Raw genomic sequence first — 14,476 nt, forward strand, 5'->3', positions numbered from 1 at the left:
TGGCTCATGCCTGTAATCCCAGCACTTTGGGAGGCCAAGGAGGGTGGAACACTATGTGGAAAGATTGAAACCATCCTGGCCGAGGTAAGTTGAAAATATTGTAAACTGACATGATATTGTCAACTTGCGATGAATTTATCTGGACATGTCTTCATGTAAGTCCAGGAACATCTGTACTAAAAGGGAAGATATTTTACAGGGCATGTACCACAAAAGGTGGAAAATTGGAAGCCATCAGAATTTTGCCTATCACAATGTCTTTGGATTTTTACAGTCAGCCTTCAAGTAATACATTATTTCACTTCTAAAATAAGAAATTTATGCCAGTAAGTGAATTGTGTTATTAGTGATATACATTTTAATACTCCATATACTATAAGGCCATAGTATAATATTTTGGTTTGAAACTGTCAGTTATATTTTAAAGATATTTAAGCAATAAGAAAAATAAGTATATGATATATTCCCACATATTTATCATTTCTCTTTTACTTGATTTCTTTGGGTAGATCAGATTCCATCTGGGCACATTGTCTTTCCTAACCTTGCTTGTAGTGTAGGTCTTCTCTTGAAGATTTGTACGTTAAGATTTGTATGTAAAGGAAACTTTACATTTGTATTTGAAAAATATTACCTCTGGATATAGAATGTGAGTGTTCCCTTGATTTTGTATTGTTTTGTTTTCCTGTCAATGTGTTAATATGTTGCTCCACTATTTTCAGGCTTGCATTGTTTCTGAGAATTCTTCTTTCATTCTTATCATTGTTCTTTATTCTCTTTTTTCATAAAGGCAATAATTATGTTACTATGTCTTTTACTGTATATGTGATATGTCCTTATTACCTGGCTACTTATTATGTTTATCATTCAAGCAATTAGATTATAGTATGCTCAATAAAGTTTTGTTCATTTTATTTCTGTGTGTTTGGGTTTCATTAAAATTCTTGGATCTATAGTTTTATAGTTTTTACCAATTTAGAAAATTATCACACACTACTACGTTAACCATTTTTATGTCTCCCTTCATTACTGTCCTTCAAAGATTCCGATTATACTTAGGGTTTTTAAGTACATCTAGTATTTTGGTCTGTTTAAAATTGGCCCTGAGTACACTTATACTTTATTCACTACCTTTAAATTATTATTTTTTCTCTCCGTGTTCCAATTGATTACTTTCTCCTTCTATGTCTTTAAGTTCATTAATTGTTTTCTGCAGTGTCTAATCTGCTACCAATTCATTGTAGTCTGTCCTCTCAAACATTCTATTTTTAATCTCCAGAATTTGAATTTTTGTATTAAAAATATCTTTTTTCCTTACTTAACTTCCTAAACCTATGTTTTCTTTGTCATTTTGAACATATTTAACATGATTATAGTGACTGTTTTAATGTCTGTTTGTTAATTTTAGTACTTGTATCGTTTTGGGGTTCACTTTCAATTATTATTTTTTAAAATTCTTATTGAGGATTGTACTTTCAAGCTTCTTAGCATGTAGGCAATATTTTATTGGATACTAAACATCGTGAATTTTACCTTGCTGGGTTATGTATATCTTTGTATCCTTATAAATTTTCTTGAGTTTGTTCTGGGACTCAGGTTAGGCTACTTGGAAACAGTTTGAAAAGCTTTAAGTTTGCTTTTATGATTTGTTAGGCATGACCAGAATAGACTTTAATTCAGAGCATACGGTGACCAGGAACATGAAACTTAGATGTGCCTATTGATCCACTAGACCCATTTGAAACAGGGTATTACTTATCTCCTAGACTCTGTAAGAAACTCATATGTGGGGTGTGTGTGGAGGTGGGGGAGTGTGTAATGGCATTTTCAATCCTCTGGTGTCTGTGATAAAACAGAACTTGTAATCAACACCCTTCATATATGAGAGAATTTCCTGTTCCTCACATAAATGGCTTTAAGTGCTCTGGGAAAGGATTGGGGAAGTCTGTATTTATATATTTGCTATCAGATTGAAGGACCTTTATTCAAGTATACTCAGCTACTCCATCAGTCAAGGAAATCTGAATCTGAGAATTGACTTAAATCTGGACCTAGTTAAAGAGATGGTGATTTCCCACTCTGGTGACTAATATTACTCTTTTCTTGTCTGCTTGTGATTGTCTTTATTGCATAGAAAAAAAAAGCGATATTAAGCTACGTCAAGTTCAGTTTTTTTAAATTTCCTGTATCTAGAGATATAAACAAATCATAAAATAAATTTTAAAATTTAAAATAGTATTTTCCATTTTAACTCTTTAGATGGTAGATACCTCAAAACATCCTCAGTATAAGGCCATAGTACAAAGAAGACTGAGAAAAAAGATGTTTAATAATTATTTGTATTATTACTGAAATACTCGTATAATAGAGATTAGTGTTTTTCATCATATAATTAGGTGAGCATGTTTCAACATTGTCGTTTATTTTTTAGTCAGTGGAAATATAATGCATAAAATAAAAATTTAAAGCTACTTTCTTTAAAAAGGTGTAACTTCTAGTGCATATATTAAATTAAATATAGTGTAGTTTGTCTATCAATATTTGTATTTTTTAATGTTTCAACTAAATTTTTCTTTCTTCATTGGCAACTATGTCAATTCAGTGTAATTATAAAGCTTTTACATATTAGCTTGATCTTTGTTTAATAATCAAGAAAATTAAAGAAATTTAATTTTCAACCTTTGATAAGATAAAGAGTTAATCTTACTGATTTTAGGTAAAAACAAACTTTCAGCTATAATTTAAAACACAATCTCCTGGTTGTGTTTACATTGATAAATCTCACAATCAAGAGATAATTGTGTTTTATATTAGTGAGATTTATCAATGTAATCAATGTAATAATCAGTGATTATTAATCACTTAGGAAAAACTCTACCCTTTTGTAAAAAGCTAAATTTTAGCTTAGATTGTGTGAAGAGATTGTTTAAGACACAAGATTGTGTTTCAAATTAATGTGATATTTATCACTGTAAACAATGTAATAATCAATAATTAACACAGGAAAAATACAAAACTTTTTTAAAAAGCTAAATTTTAGGTCCTTTTCTTGAAAATACATTCATATTTGTAAGCACTTTTTTCTTTTTATGCCATAATTGACTATTTAAATTTCAAAGAATGAGAAGATGTACAATGAATAATTAATAATTAAATTTTCATAGAAAATATTCTGACAGTGTATTTTTTTTAGAAACGGAAAGACTATATTCAACGTTTATTTTTCTTAATGAAAAAAAGAGTGTAGTGGTGGCAAGCATTTTAAGGCATAACATAATGCGTGCTGTTTTTTGAAAAATAAGATTGATGATGGATTATACAAAGGTCCTTGCCAGTTTACACATTCAATATCTGTCGAAAACGTCTGGATTATAAAGCACTGGATTTTATATATTAAGGAGGATAGTCACACATCTGCAAATATTCAAAATGGCAAATAACTGACAAATGTATTTCTGTTTACAAGGCAAATTATTTCTTCCACGGAGTTGATAGTTTTCACACTAAGGAGATAATTGTCTTTTACTTCATCATTTTTCATGTCTTTTGATGTTGTCACAGTGGTACTTGGGTCATACATAAGAGCTTTATATTTTGTTCATACTTTTTGCTCCAAGTCAAATGTTATCAATGTTAAATAAGGTATCGTGCAGGTGATCCAAAAACATGTATTTTAGTTGCTCGAATTTGGTTATAATCAAGAGAATACTTCAATAGTAGGTTTTAAATACTGTAATATTATTCCTACATTAAAAGAAATATGTTATACGATAGTACATTGATTACTTATATCTCTTTATTGAATTTTTCTGAATGAGTAGAATTTTGATTTCATTATTTTTTGTGACTTCAAAGCCATTTCAATTTCTAATTGAAATCAAGCTTACCCCCCTGCCTAGAGTTTGATTGTCTTCATTTCTTAAGGCCCTTAAAATCTTGTTATTGAAAATGAGAGAAATGGTGCTATATATTACATGGTAATAATCAGTTTCCTTTTACAAACCCATGCATATGAGATACACTGACTAAAAATGTCTTTGATTCTATTGCAGCTAATTAGAAAATGTTTTTGAAGGAATCCATTTATTTTTTTCCTTACCATTTGCCTAAGGACAGAAGAAATTTCTGCATAAATCAAATGAATGATTGTAGCTGTTTCACATGTCTGTGAGTTATGACAGTCTTTACAGGCAGTTGGCATAAACACATTGAAATTTTAGACAGTTGATGTCAGCAAACGTTTCATATGCTAGGCCTTAAGTGATTTTTAAGTTAATTTTAAGCTATATTTTATGTTATATAAGTAGTTATCATGGAATTTCTAATAATGTAGCTCAATACATACTGTCTTATGATATAAGGGCATATTTTATTTTCCTTTTATCAATATATCCTATTTTAACAACATATAAAATATTTATATCATGTTTATTATTGGAAATTCTATGGTGTTATATTCTAACATTTAAATTTACTCAAACAGTGATTTCAAAGACTAAGTGTTACTATCATTGAAATAATTCAGTGGTAAATCCCAAGCATCTGATATCCTAAATGCTTGTTTGAATGACAGATTTATAATTATATTCTTACATGTACATCTTTATTGCTAAAATTTAAAATTATGAATTCAGAGAGATATAATTTTTTATTACATAATCATATTTCTTTCTCTTGTATGACTCATGATATGTAGTATCTTAGAACTATACTTTCTCAATTATTTAGTCAACATTATTTTATAAATGGTTATTTTTATAGCATAACCAAATTAAATATAGTGAAAATCAGTGCACACACACATCAAAATGTATGTTGCTATCTTATTTATTTTAATTTATGAAGTAGTTACATTTCATAGCCATTAGCCACATGAATTTCTCACATGGGCATAATTATGTGAAAGAGTTTCTCATGTCATTTTAAAATTGTAAACCTGTAGGAAATATTACTGTTTGTAATAAGTGCATTGTGATAAATCAATTGTTTGGTGAGAAGTATGGTATATTATAAACATTTGAAAGAAAGCTGTCTTGTAGAAATGTGAAACAATATTTATAAACCCCTCTTACCAAATTTAATATTTTATCTGAGTGAAATTGCCTGATAAGGTATCTATGACACATTCGGTGGATTTTTGCTTTATGTAATTCAAAGTACACCATATACAAGACTATCTAGTGACTTCTGCTGTGATGTTCACCCTTGTTTGCCTTCTCTGCAAAGCAGACCCTCTGGCTACTGTTTCACTTTTAAACTTGGAAAGAATTTGCATTGGGAGAAAAACAAAACAAAACAGAATACTAGGATAAAGAGTAAAACAGTGAGTATCTTAATAGCCACAGGCTAGCTTGCACTTAAGGTTTTCTACTCCTCACCCCAGCAGGATTTTGTGTTGCCTTGCTATTTATCCAGTAACACAACCTACTGCAGTATCAGTGGTCATGACTGTTACAACACACTTTATAACAGAAGTTACTCAAAGACAGTAAATAAATGAGGAAAAAAGCATAATCTCAAATTTTTTTTTTCATCTGAAGCTCTTAATCTCTTTTTGCCATATGTACCTTAGCCACTACCCTAACTCACGCACAAAAAGACAGTGGTCTTCGCAGTCTTTTTTCTCCCTAGGCTGTTCTCAAGTATTATTGTGTTTTTGTCATTTTTATTGATTGGTCACTTGGTTGGTTCTTTCTGAAATTCGTGTTTATCTCTTACTTTCATGGCTTATCATTGGTTGATTAGAAATAGGAATCCACAAGATTAGGTTTACACATTTCAATAATTATTTTAGTGGAGTTTTAGAACATTCAATCTGGCCTCTTTAATCAGATGTTAGCAGTACATTTTATCTATACTGGGGAGACAACTCTTTTTCAGGGGTATTTGTAATGGCTAGTTTTATGTGTCAACTTGACTGAGCCACAAAGTGCCCAGACATTTGGTCAAACATTATTCTGGGTATGTCTATGAAGATGTTAATATCAACATTTTAATTTGTAGAGTGAGTAAAGGAAATTGCCCTTTATAATGTAGGTGGACCTCATCCTATCAGTTGAAGATCAGAACAGAACAAAAAGGCTAAGCAAGAAGGGACTCCCTGTGACTGCCTGACTGAGCTGGCTCGTTGGTCTTTTGCAGCCTTCAGACTTGGACTGAAACACTGGCACTTTTTTAGTCTCAAGTTAGCCAGCTCTCAGATTAGAACTCACACCAATAGCTCTCCTGATTCTCAGGCCTTTGGACCCATATTAAAACTACATGTCAGTTCTCCTTGGTTTTGGACTAGAACTCCACAGCAGCACTCTTCCGAACTGCAGATTGGGACTTCTCAGCCTCCTTAGTCATGCGAGTGATTATATATATACAAACACATCCTCTGGGTTCTGTTTCTTTAGAGAACCCTACTATAGTATAATAAGAAAACATTAGCTTTCCCTTTGAAATGTGTGCTAATGCATATCTTAATGGCAGAAATAGAAAACCAACATGCAATAAACATTTTCAAATTGAAGGAAACAAAAAGGTTTAAAAATATTATACTTACTGAGATAAGTGTGAGTTTCATATTCAACTGAATGTTACATGCTTATTAATATTTTTATCATAAATCTTATTTATCACTAAAGTTGATTTCTCAGTCAAGCAGCTGAGTACACGATGGGCATTTATAATATAAGTTGTAAGAAAAGATGACCGCAGCGTTCATTTAAGGTAGCCCCAGGGATTGTCAATCTTTGAGTAAATTCATAGGAGGAATGTTGTTTACCACTTATTCTATTGATTTCTTATATTAAATTATATAATTCTTACAGACCTATAACCCCAGTTTTGCCTGATAATATACTTAAACTACATTAAAGTTGATACATTTACCAACACAAGTTTTTGCTTATGTAAAAGGAAGAAAAAGGGAATAATTTCATTGAAATAATCTTTTAGACAAATGTATAACTCTTTCAAGGATCACTTTTCTAAACAATAATAAAATGCAATTAAGATATGTTCATGAATAATTTATAATAATAAAGTTTCCTATATATCCTTAATTTTTTCTAAAACAGTTAAAATATATATGCATAGTTTTTTTGTGATTATTATGTTCCTTTGCCTTTTTTCCCCTTAAATTAGAGCAATGGATGTAAGGAATGAAGACTTCCATGCCCAACATAAAAATGCAATTATAATGAGGTCAAATGGAAAGTTAGTTGGAGATGACCCAGTTTCTTGACTAAATAAACTGATTCTTTATACAATAGCACAATTTTCCTTAGAGAGTTCATCAACCAAGAAAGATAGCTCTCTTTGCGGGGATTTTCTGTTTAATATTTGTAAGGTCATATTTCCTGTCAACCAGCAAGAGATTCCAATAGTAATTGTTTTGTCACTCAAAAACATAACATTTCTAAAACTTTTTGGCAATGTATTGCCAGAGGGTTGTCACAGCAAATGAAAGCCATTTATGTTCAAGTGCAAGTATATCTCATCACTCAATGACAAACATGTTTTGCATTCAGATGGGAATACTGTTTTTAAAAAGTTTGTTACTTCATACGTTTTTTGTTTTCATTAAAGTGTCTGGAACATTTTTTTCTACTGTTAATTTTATCTTTAGTAATAATTCATGAAAGCTTATATTCAGACAAACTAAGGTTAAACATTATTATATTTAAGAACAATGCAAATAACATTTAAATAATTTATTTAACTAAAATATTAATAAAATTAATTTAAATGAGTACAATTATAAAAATTGAATTCCTTATAAAACAGTGCACATTTTATTCATGTTATTAAATTCAATCTAGTCTAAGTCCAGCATTGAGGCTCAAAACTCTCTGGGTTTATCTGATAGTAGATTCCTTTATTTTCTTAATACTAGACTACAAATCTGAGGGACAAAGGAGCCCACCAGGAAGAGTTCTTTCTTGGATAAATTTTAGCTTAAATAAAATTTGGCCTGGCATTGTGTCATCACTATATGAGGGCAGATATTTCTCTTGACTCAGTTTTCATTTTTATAACACTAGGAAGTCAGAAAAGAAATTAAATAATAACATATGTGTGTTACAGTAAGAATGTCATGGCACAAACCAAAGAAGATGTATCTTCCCAACTTCACAAAAATATATCATATGCATCTCTAGCAGAATATGATACCTATGATAAATAACAATAATTTGTAGTAACAAAGGAAGTAATAGTGGTGAAAAATTAGCACATACAAATCTGTCCCTAGAGTTTACCAGAAATTTTTACGCAAGTACAAGTCATGAAAAAGACCCAACATGAAAAGGAAGTTGCGAAAGGGAATATTTAGAGGCAATAGATGCAAACGAGTGTAAATAGGGTAAGAACTAGTTAAATACACATCTCAATAACATTATTTTATTTTAAACTCTGCTCTGGGATGGTTGCTTAGAGCATATATCTGTATCATCTGGTGATCTTGAATTCAGCAATCTTGTCTGACCTATATCTATTAAAGATAAATAAATTAAAATAAACAAAATGTTACTTGTTTAAGTGTTCATAATTATTAATTTATCAATCTAGAGTTAGAATGGACTGTTTCTGGTCTGATTCTAAAACCAACGCTTTCTCTTTGCAGAAGCTTAATATTTCCTCAGTGAGACTTCTGGTGCTACTGGTGATAAAGGAGTTTTAAAGAAGTGATCAACTTTGTTGGACTTCAGGAAACTGTGTAGATTAAATTATTTTCTTAAAAATATTAAATCTCATATATTCCTACACCAAGATGGGGACGGTACTTTCTCACTACATTGATGGTAAACTTTTCCATATGATCAGTCATTGTACTATAGTTGGCACATTGATGCTTTACAGTCATAAAGTGATTTATACGCCATAAAGTGTTGCTTTTAAAGTAGGGTGTGCCTTAGTAGTGACAAAACAGCCATAGAAAACGTGTAGATGCATGGGAATGGCTCCAAGAAAACTTGTTTTAGAACTGGGGCAAAGGTCTGAATTGGACCAGTGTGCCATGGTTTGCTATCACCTTCTTAGGTTGTAAGTAATTGGGTGCGATTCTGTTCATATAAAAATGAAAGGGAAACCAATAACACTTAAACACCCCAAATCTTGTTCCTGGGAGACATGTTCCTTTTTTAGAACTGTAATGGCAAATTGTGCTTACTAAGGAAAAAAATAAGAAAGATAATACAGGAGAAAGCAAAATCATATAATATAGCAGAGCTGAATATAATATTTGAGTCATTTCATCTTTTGATATATGAAGTCAAAACAGTCTTTTTTTCATTTAATGTATGTGAAAAGGAGACAACAAAATGAAGGTTCATTTTGAAAGAAAGTGGTAGTTATACAAACATCGAATCATTTCCACAGACTGTACCTTTGAGCATATACAATTATTTTGTCAGTATGTTTGCTGGACTAAGTAGTTGATAAAAGTGAAAAGATTATAACAAATCTTTTGCTAATCTTGGATTTAAAACATACGGTAACTCCAAAAAATTATAACAGGACACTAACACTGCTTTTACTTATAAAAGAGATCACATTTAGTTTCCCTGTTGGAGAGAAATTTATGACTTCTGGTATATTTGGCTAGCAGAGGGGAATTGAACAGCATGCGTCTGGTAGACAGAATTAAATACATCAGTGTACTTATTATGCCAAGCAAATGGAACAATTTACAGATTGGGAGCAGTGCAAAGCATTTTCATTCTGGGCAAGAGCAACATCTATCATTTCACACAGAAATAGAACACTCTGTTCAGTGTGTTCCAGCCTTGGCTCTCAATTCCCAAAATAAATCTTAACCCAGAAAAAGTCAGTGATAGGATACAGCAGAGAGCATTATAGAGACTTGACAATGCAGTGATTAGCTAATTAATCTGGGTACTCAGAGACTAGTTCATATGAAAGTACAAAAACCAAGCTGACTTTGCAGCATTTTCTATATTTGTAATGTTTCTCATTCTGAATATAATGAACAACTTGAAATTTGCATAAAGAAAAATAATACATTTATACATTCCCTAAATATGGCATTTTAATTGTCTTAATACTGTGGATCACAGTGTTAGAAATAGTCAGATGCTTCAATTTGTGAAAAATAGAAAAAAAGTTCACTTGACCAAATAACTTGTGTAAAACCAAGTGACTGATTCCCCTAGGCGTTGATAAAACTTTGTAAACACAATTAAAAAAGACACTCTAGGATTGTTTTACAATTAATTGTTAACATGTCTATGTTCCCTGGTAGCTATTCAACTTAAAAACATAAAGTATATTATTGGTATTTTTATATCTAATATCCTAGTTGGCATACATCTAGTATTAAATAAGTAATCTGAAATTATTTCAGTTGAATATGATTGGCTATTGTTGTTGGGCCGGTGGAATGATAAACACTGGAAGCACTATTTTCCTTCTTCTTCTTATTTCAGCTTAGTTTTGAAATTTTATCAGTCTTGGGATTTTCAGTTTAAAATGATAGGGGAGAAACACTGTCAAATGTAGCTTGGCCTGTGAAATTAATAAACAGAAAAAGATAAAAACTCAAGCATCCTAGATACTTGTATGCATAGATTATGAAACTGCAAAAACAAGAAAAAATTCCCACTAGCCATGTTATAAACAAAACTAAATCAAAATATTCCTATCCAGGCTTTCACTCAAGGCAAAATAGTTTTCATTTTACAAGATTAAGTGCATTGAAAGAAGGTACCAGTTCTAGGCTCAGAGATCCAGTGTTGTAGATTGGAGCAAATGGTTCACTGATAAATAGATGCATAAACCATAAAATGCACAGAGCACCTGACATATTAATGTCGTATATTGGAAATACATTTTATCGAGTTAATGTAGACTCTAAAAAACAAAGTATTTCAGTGTTTCTTGCTAATTCTATAAGCATCACCACTGTTTTGTGTTAAGTTTAAGCATATATGGGATATAGAAGAAAAGTGACTTTTCACCCACTGGATGGGTCATCAGATAATCAGATTTGGTGGACTCATCTTTTGGGATCATTATCTCCGTGTGAACAACAAAAAGCTAGTAAAACTGCTCTAATAATTTTTTAAAAATGATTTCTGGATTGCTATTCTATGTTATCTTATTAAAATATCTGAATCTTTACCCTAAAGTTTTGATTATTGATTATATTGCTATTAATGTGATTTTAAAAAACGTCTATTTTCATATAATTTTACACAAAGAAAAATTTAAAAATAATACAAAGAAATGTTATATTCTATTACTAAGATTTATCAGTTGTTGATATTATTCTACTTTTGCTATAACATACATACATACACACCTACACACACAAACATATATATGCATATTATTTTTTAATATTCCATGTCATATCTTCAGCTTGCATAGGTTCTTTCAAGATGTCTAAAATTAGCAAGTGACATTCACAGAATAGAATAAATATTAAGTATTTATTATTACTAATAATAAATAAATGATTGTGTAAATGTACAAATGAATAAAAAGTAGAATTCTGACTGATAATGTGGAAAGCATAAAAGATTTATCAAATCACAGTTTTTCAATGATAATGATAATAATTTTGTTAATACTAATTTTGTTCTAACAAAATTATTAATGGATGCTAAAACTAACTTTGAGGAGGTATTGTAACTTTACGTAGTATCAAAGTATTTTCTCACAAAATACTTATTTAAAATAAAGAAAATATATTACTATTACTGTAGATTAACCTAGAGAATTCAAACTTAATTATAAGTAACTCTTTTAACATCACTAAAGATAAAACAAAGTCACATTTTGATATTATGCAATGAGAATAATATTGAATCACATTTTTAAAAATAATTGATTCATAAGATATTAGGCAAAACAAAATGGAGGAGAGTGTTACAAAACGAATGGACTGTTCTTTAAAAAAATCAAAATTTTGAAAGACAAACATTAAGTAACTGTTTTAGATGAAAGGTGTATGACAACTAAACGTAATACCAGATCCTAGATTGGATATTGTACTAGGACAGAAAATAGCTTCATAAGATAGCCATATATATATAAGATATTTACATATACATTAATTGTATATATAATATAATAAATACGTATAATATATAATCAATATATATATAATTCCATCATCATAAAATATTATAATAGAATAGTTATTCATTTTGATATATATATATGTATACTTTGGTTACATGAGAGTGTTCTTAATTTAACAAACTACATACTAAATTATTTATAAATAGTGTGATATGATGTCTGTAAATTACAAGATTCAGTATAAACACATATATTTTCACATATGAATGTATATGTGAGATATATTGATCTAATGAATACATCAAAATTCTATTAGAAATAAGAAGAGAGACTAAGCACCATCTGGAGGTTTTGACATTCCTCTCTCAGTAACTAATAGAAAAGTAAATGAAAATGGCATTTCACTCTTGTCACCCAGGCTGGAGTGCAATGGTGTGATCTTGGTTCACTGCAACCTCTGCCTCCTGGGTTAAATCCATTCTCCTGTCTCAGCTTTCTGAGTATCTGGGATTACAGGCGTGCACTACCATGCCTGGCTAATTTTTATATTTTTAGTAGAGACAAGGTTTCACCATGTTGGGTAGGCTGGATTCGAACTCCTGACCTCAGGTGATCTGTGTCCCTCGGCCTCTCAAACTGCTGGGGTTACAGGCACGAGCCACTTCTCCCAGGCAATATATTTTACCAAGCTGACATTCGTAAAATTTCCTACCACTTAACCACACCACTAGAGTACACATATTTTTCAAGTACACATAAGCCATACCAAAATATATCAGATTCTTTGCAATAAAATGGGTCTCAACAAATCAAATAAGTATTAGAATTATAGAAAGACTCTTACCAAAACTAAGTTACAGTAGGAATCAATATTAGGAAGATAGCTGAAAAATCCCCAATTATCTGACATATCTTTAATTCATCTATCAGTGAAATAGAAAGTTAAAAGGAACTTAGAAAATATTTTTTACTTAGTGAAACATTAATTTTATCACAGGTCTTTGAATGTCAGAATACCAGTAGTGGATCGCCCTGATGATTTTAACTGAGTCTCTCATCAAACCGTTGAGTGGTTGGCTGGGGCTGCAGTTGTCTGAAGGTATAACTGAACCGGAGGATCTGCTTCTAAGTGTGTCAGTTGGCTTTTACCTGTAAGTCTCAATTTCGTACCACATAGAACTCTCCACAGGGCTGGTCACACCATGCAATTTAATTTCCCCCAGAGCAAATGATCCAAGAAAGAGCAAGAGAGCAACCAGCACAGAAGCTGTAGTGTTTGCCTTTCGTGACCTCATCTCAGAAGTGAGGTACCATCACTTTTGCTGTATTTTATTTATTATAAGCCAATTATGATACCATGTGGGAGGAGACCTACATAAGTGTGTGAATTCCAAGAGCGGAATCTTCAGAGACCGTCGTAGAGTCAGGCCAACAAAAACATTTTCAACCAACTTGATCTAATTGATTTATAGAACATTCTTCCCTCAAGGAACAAACTACGTATACTTTTCAAGTACACATGAAATATTTCAAATGATCATATTCTTAATTTTAAAACTGTTCACTATATTCAGGAGGGTTGACTTCAAGCAGAGTATATTATTTGACTATCAAGTAATGAGAGTAGAAATAAATAGCAGAGATACCTGGATAATCATAAAATATTTAGAAATGAAACAACACATTTTAAAATAACTTAGGGGTCAAATAAGTAAATACAAGACAAATTAGAATCCATTTTGAATCAAATGCACAAATTAAAATATTGCACCTAAAGCAATAACTAGAGGAAAATTTATTGCACTCATTATTGATATTAAAAAAATTAAAGTATCGTATTCATGATTTAATATTTCTCTTTAAAAACTAGCAAAATACTAGCAAAGTAAAACCAAATATGCAGCACAGGAAAGAGAGAGATCTTCAGAAAGGGCCAATAAAAAATACAAATCTTAAGTGGAAACTTAAATCAAAATTTTGTTTTCAATTACAAGAAGCAAAACTAATGAATTTAACTATTTTATGATCTTGTCTAAAAATGTTTTTAAAGGCAGTATAAAGATGTGGACGGAGAAAGGATCACAGTGTGATTCTCCTCTTCACCACAGACTATCTGTTAAAATTGGACATGTTTTTTAACCCTGAGTTTCAGGTCCCTAATATGTGAAAAACAGGAAAAAAAAAAAAGGATGCATAATTTCTTCACTTGCTAGAATACATTATTTAGGGAATATATCAAAGGACATGTTGAAGGCTCATTAAAATGATAGCCACTATTACCTTAAAAATTTTTACTGATATTATTCATAACCAAAAAGAGAACACAGATATCATCAAGATCACACAGGTTGATGTTACAACGCAGTGTTTGACCAAAAATACCTTAAAAACACTTCAGTGCTAGAGGAAAAAATGTTCATTTGGGCAGAAAAACATGAGAAAT

This window comes from Pongo pygmaeus, chromosome 14, assembly GCF_028885625.2.
Source record: "Pongo pygmaeus isolate AG05252 chromosome 14, NHGRI_mPonPyg2-v2.0_pri, whole genome shotgun sequence".
Lineage (NCBI taxonomy): Eukaryota > Metazoa > Chordata > Mammalia > Primates > Hominidae > Pongo > Pongo pygmaeus.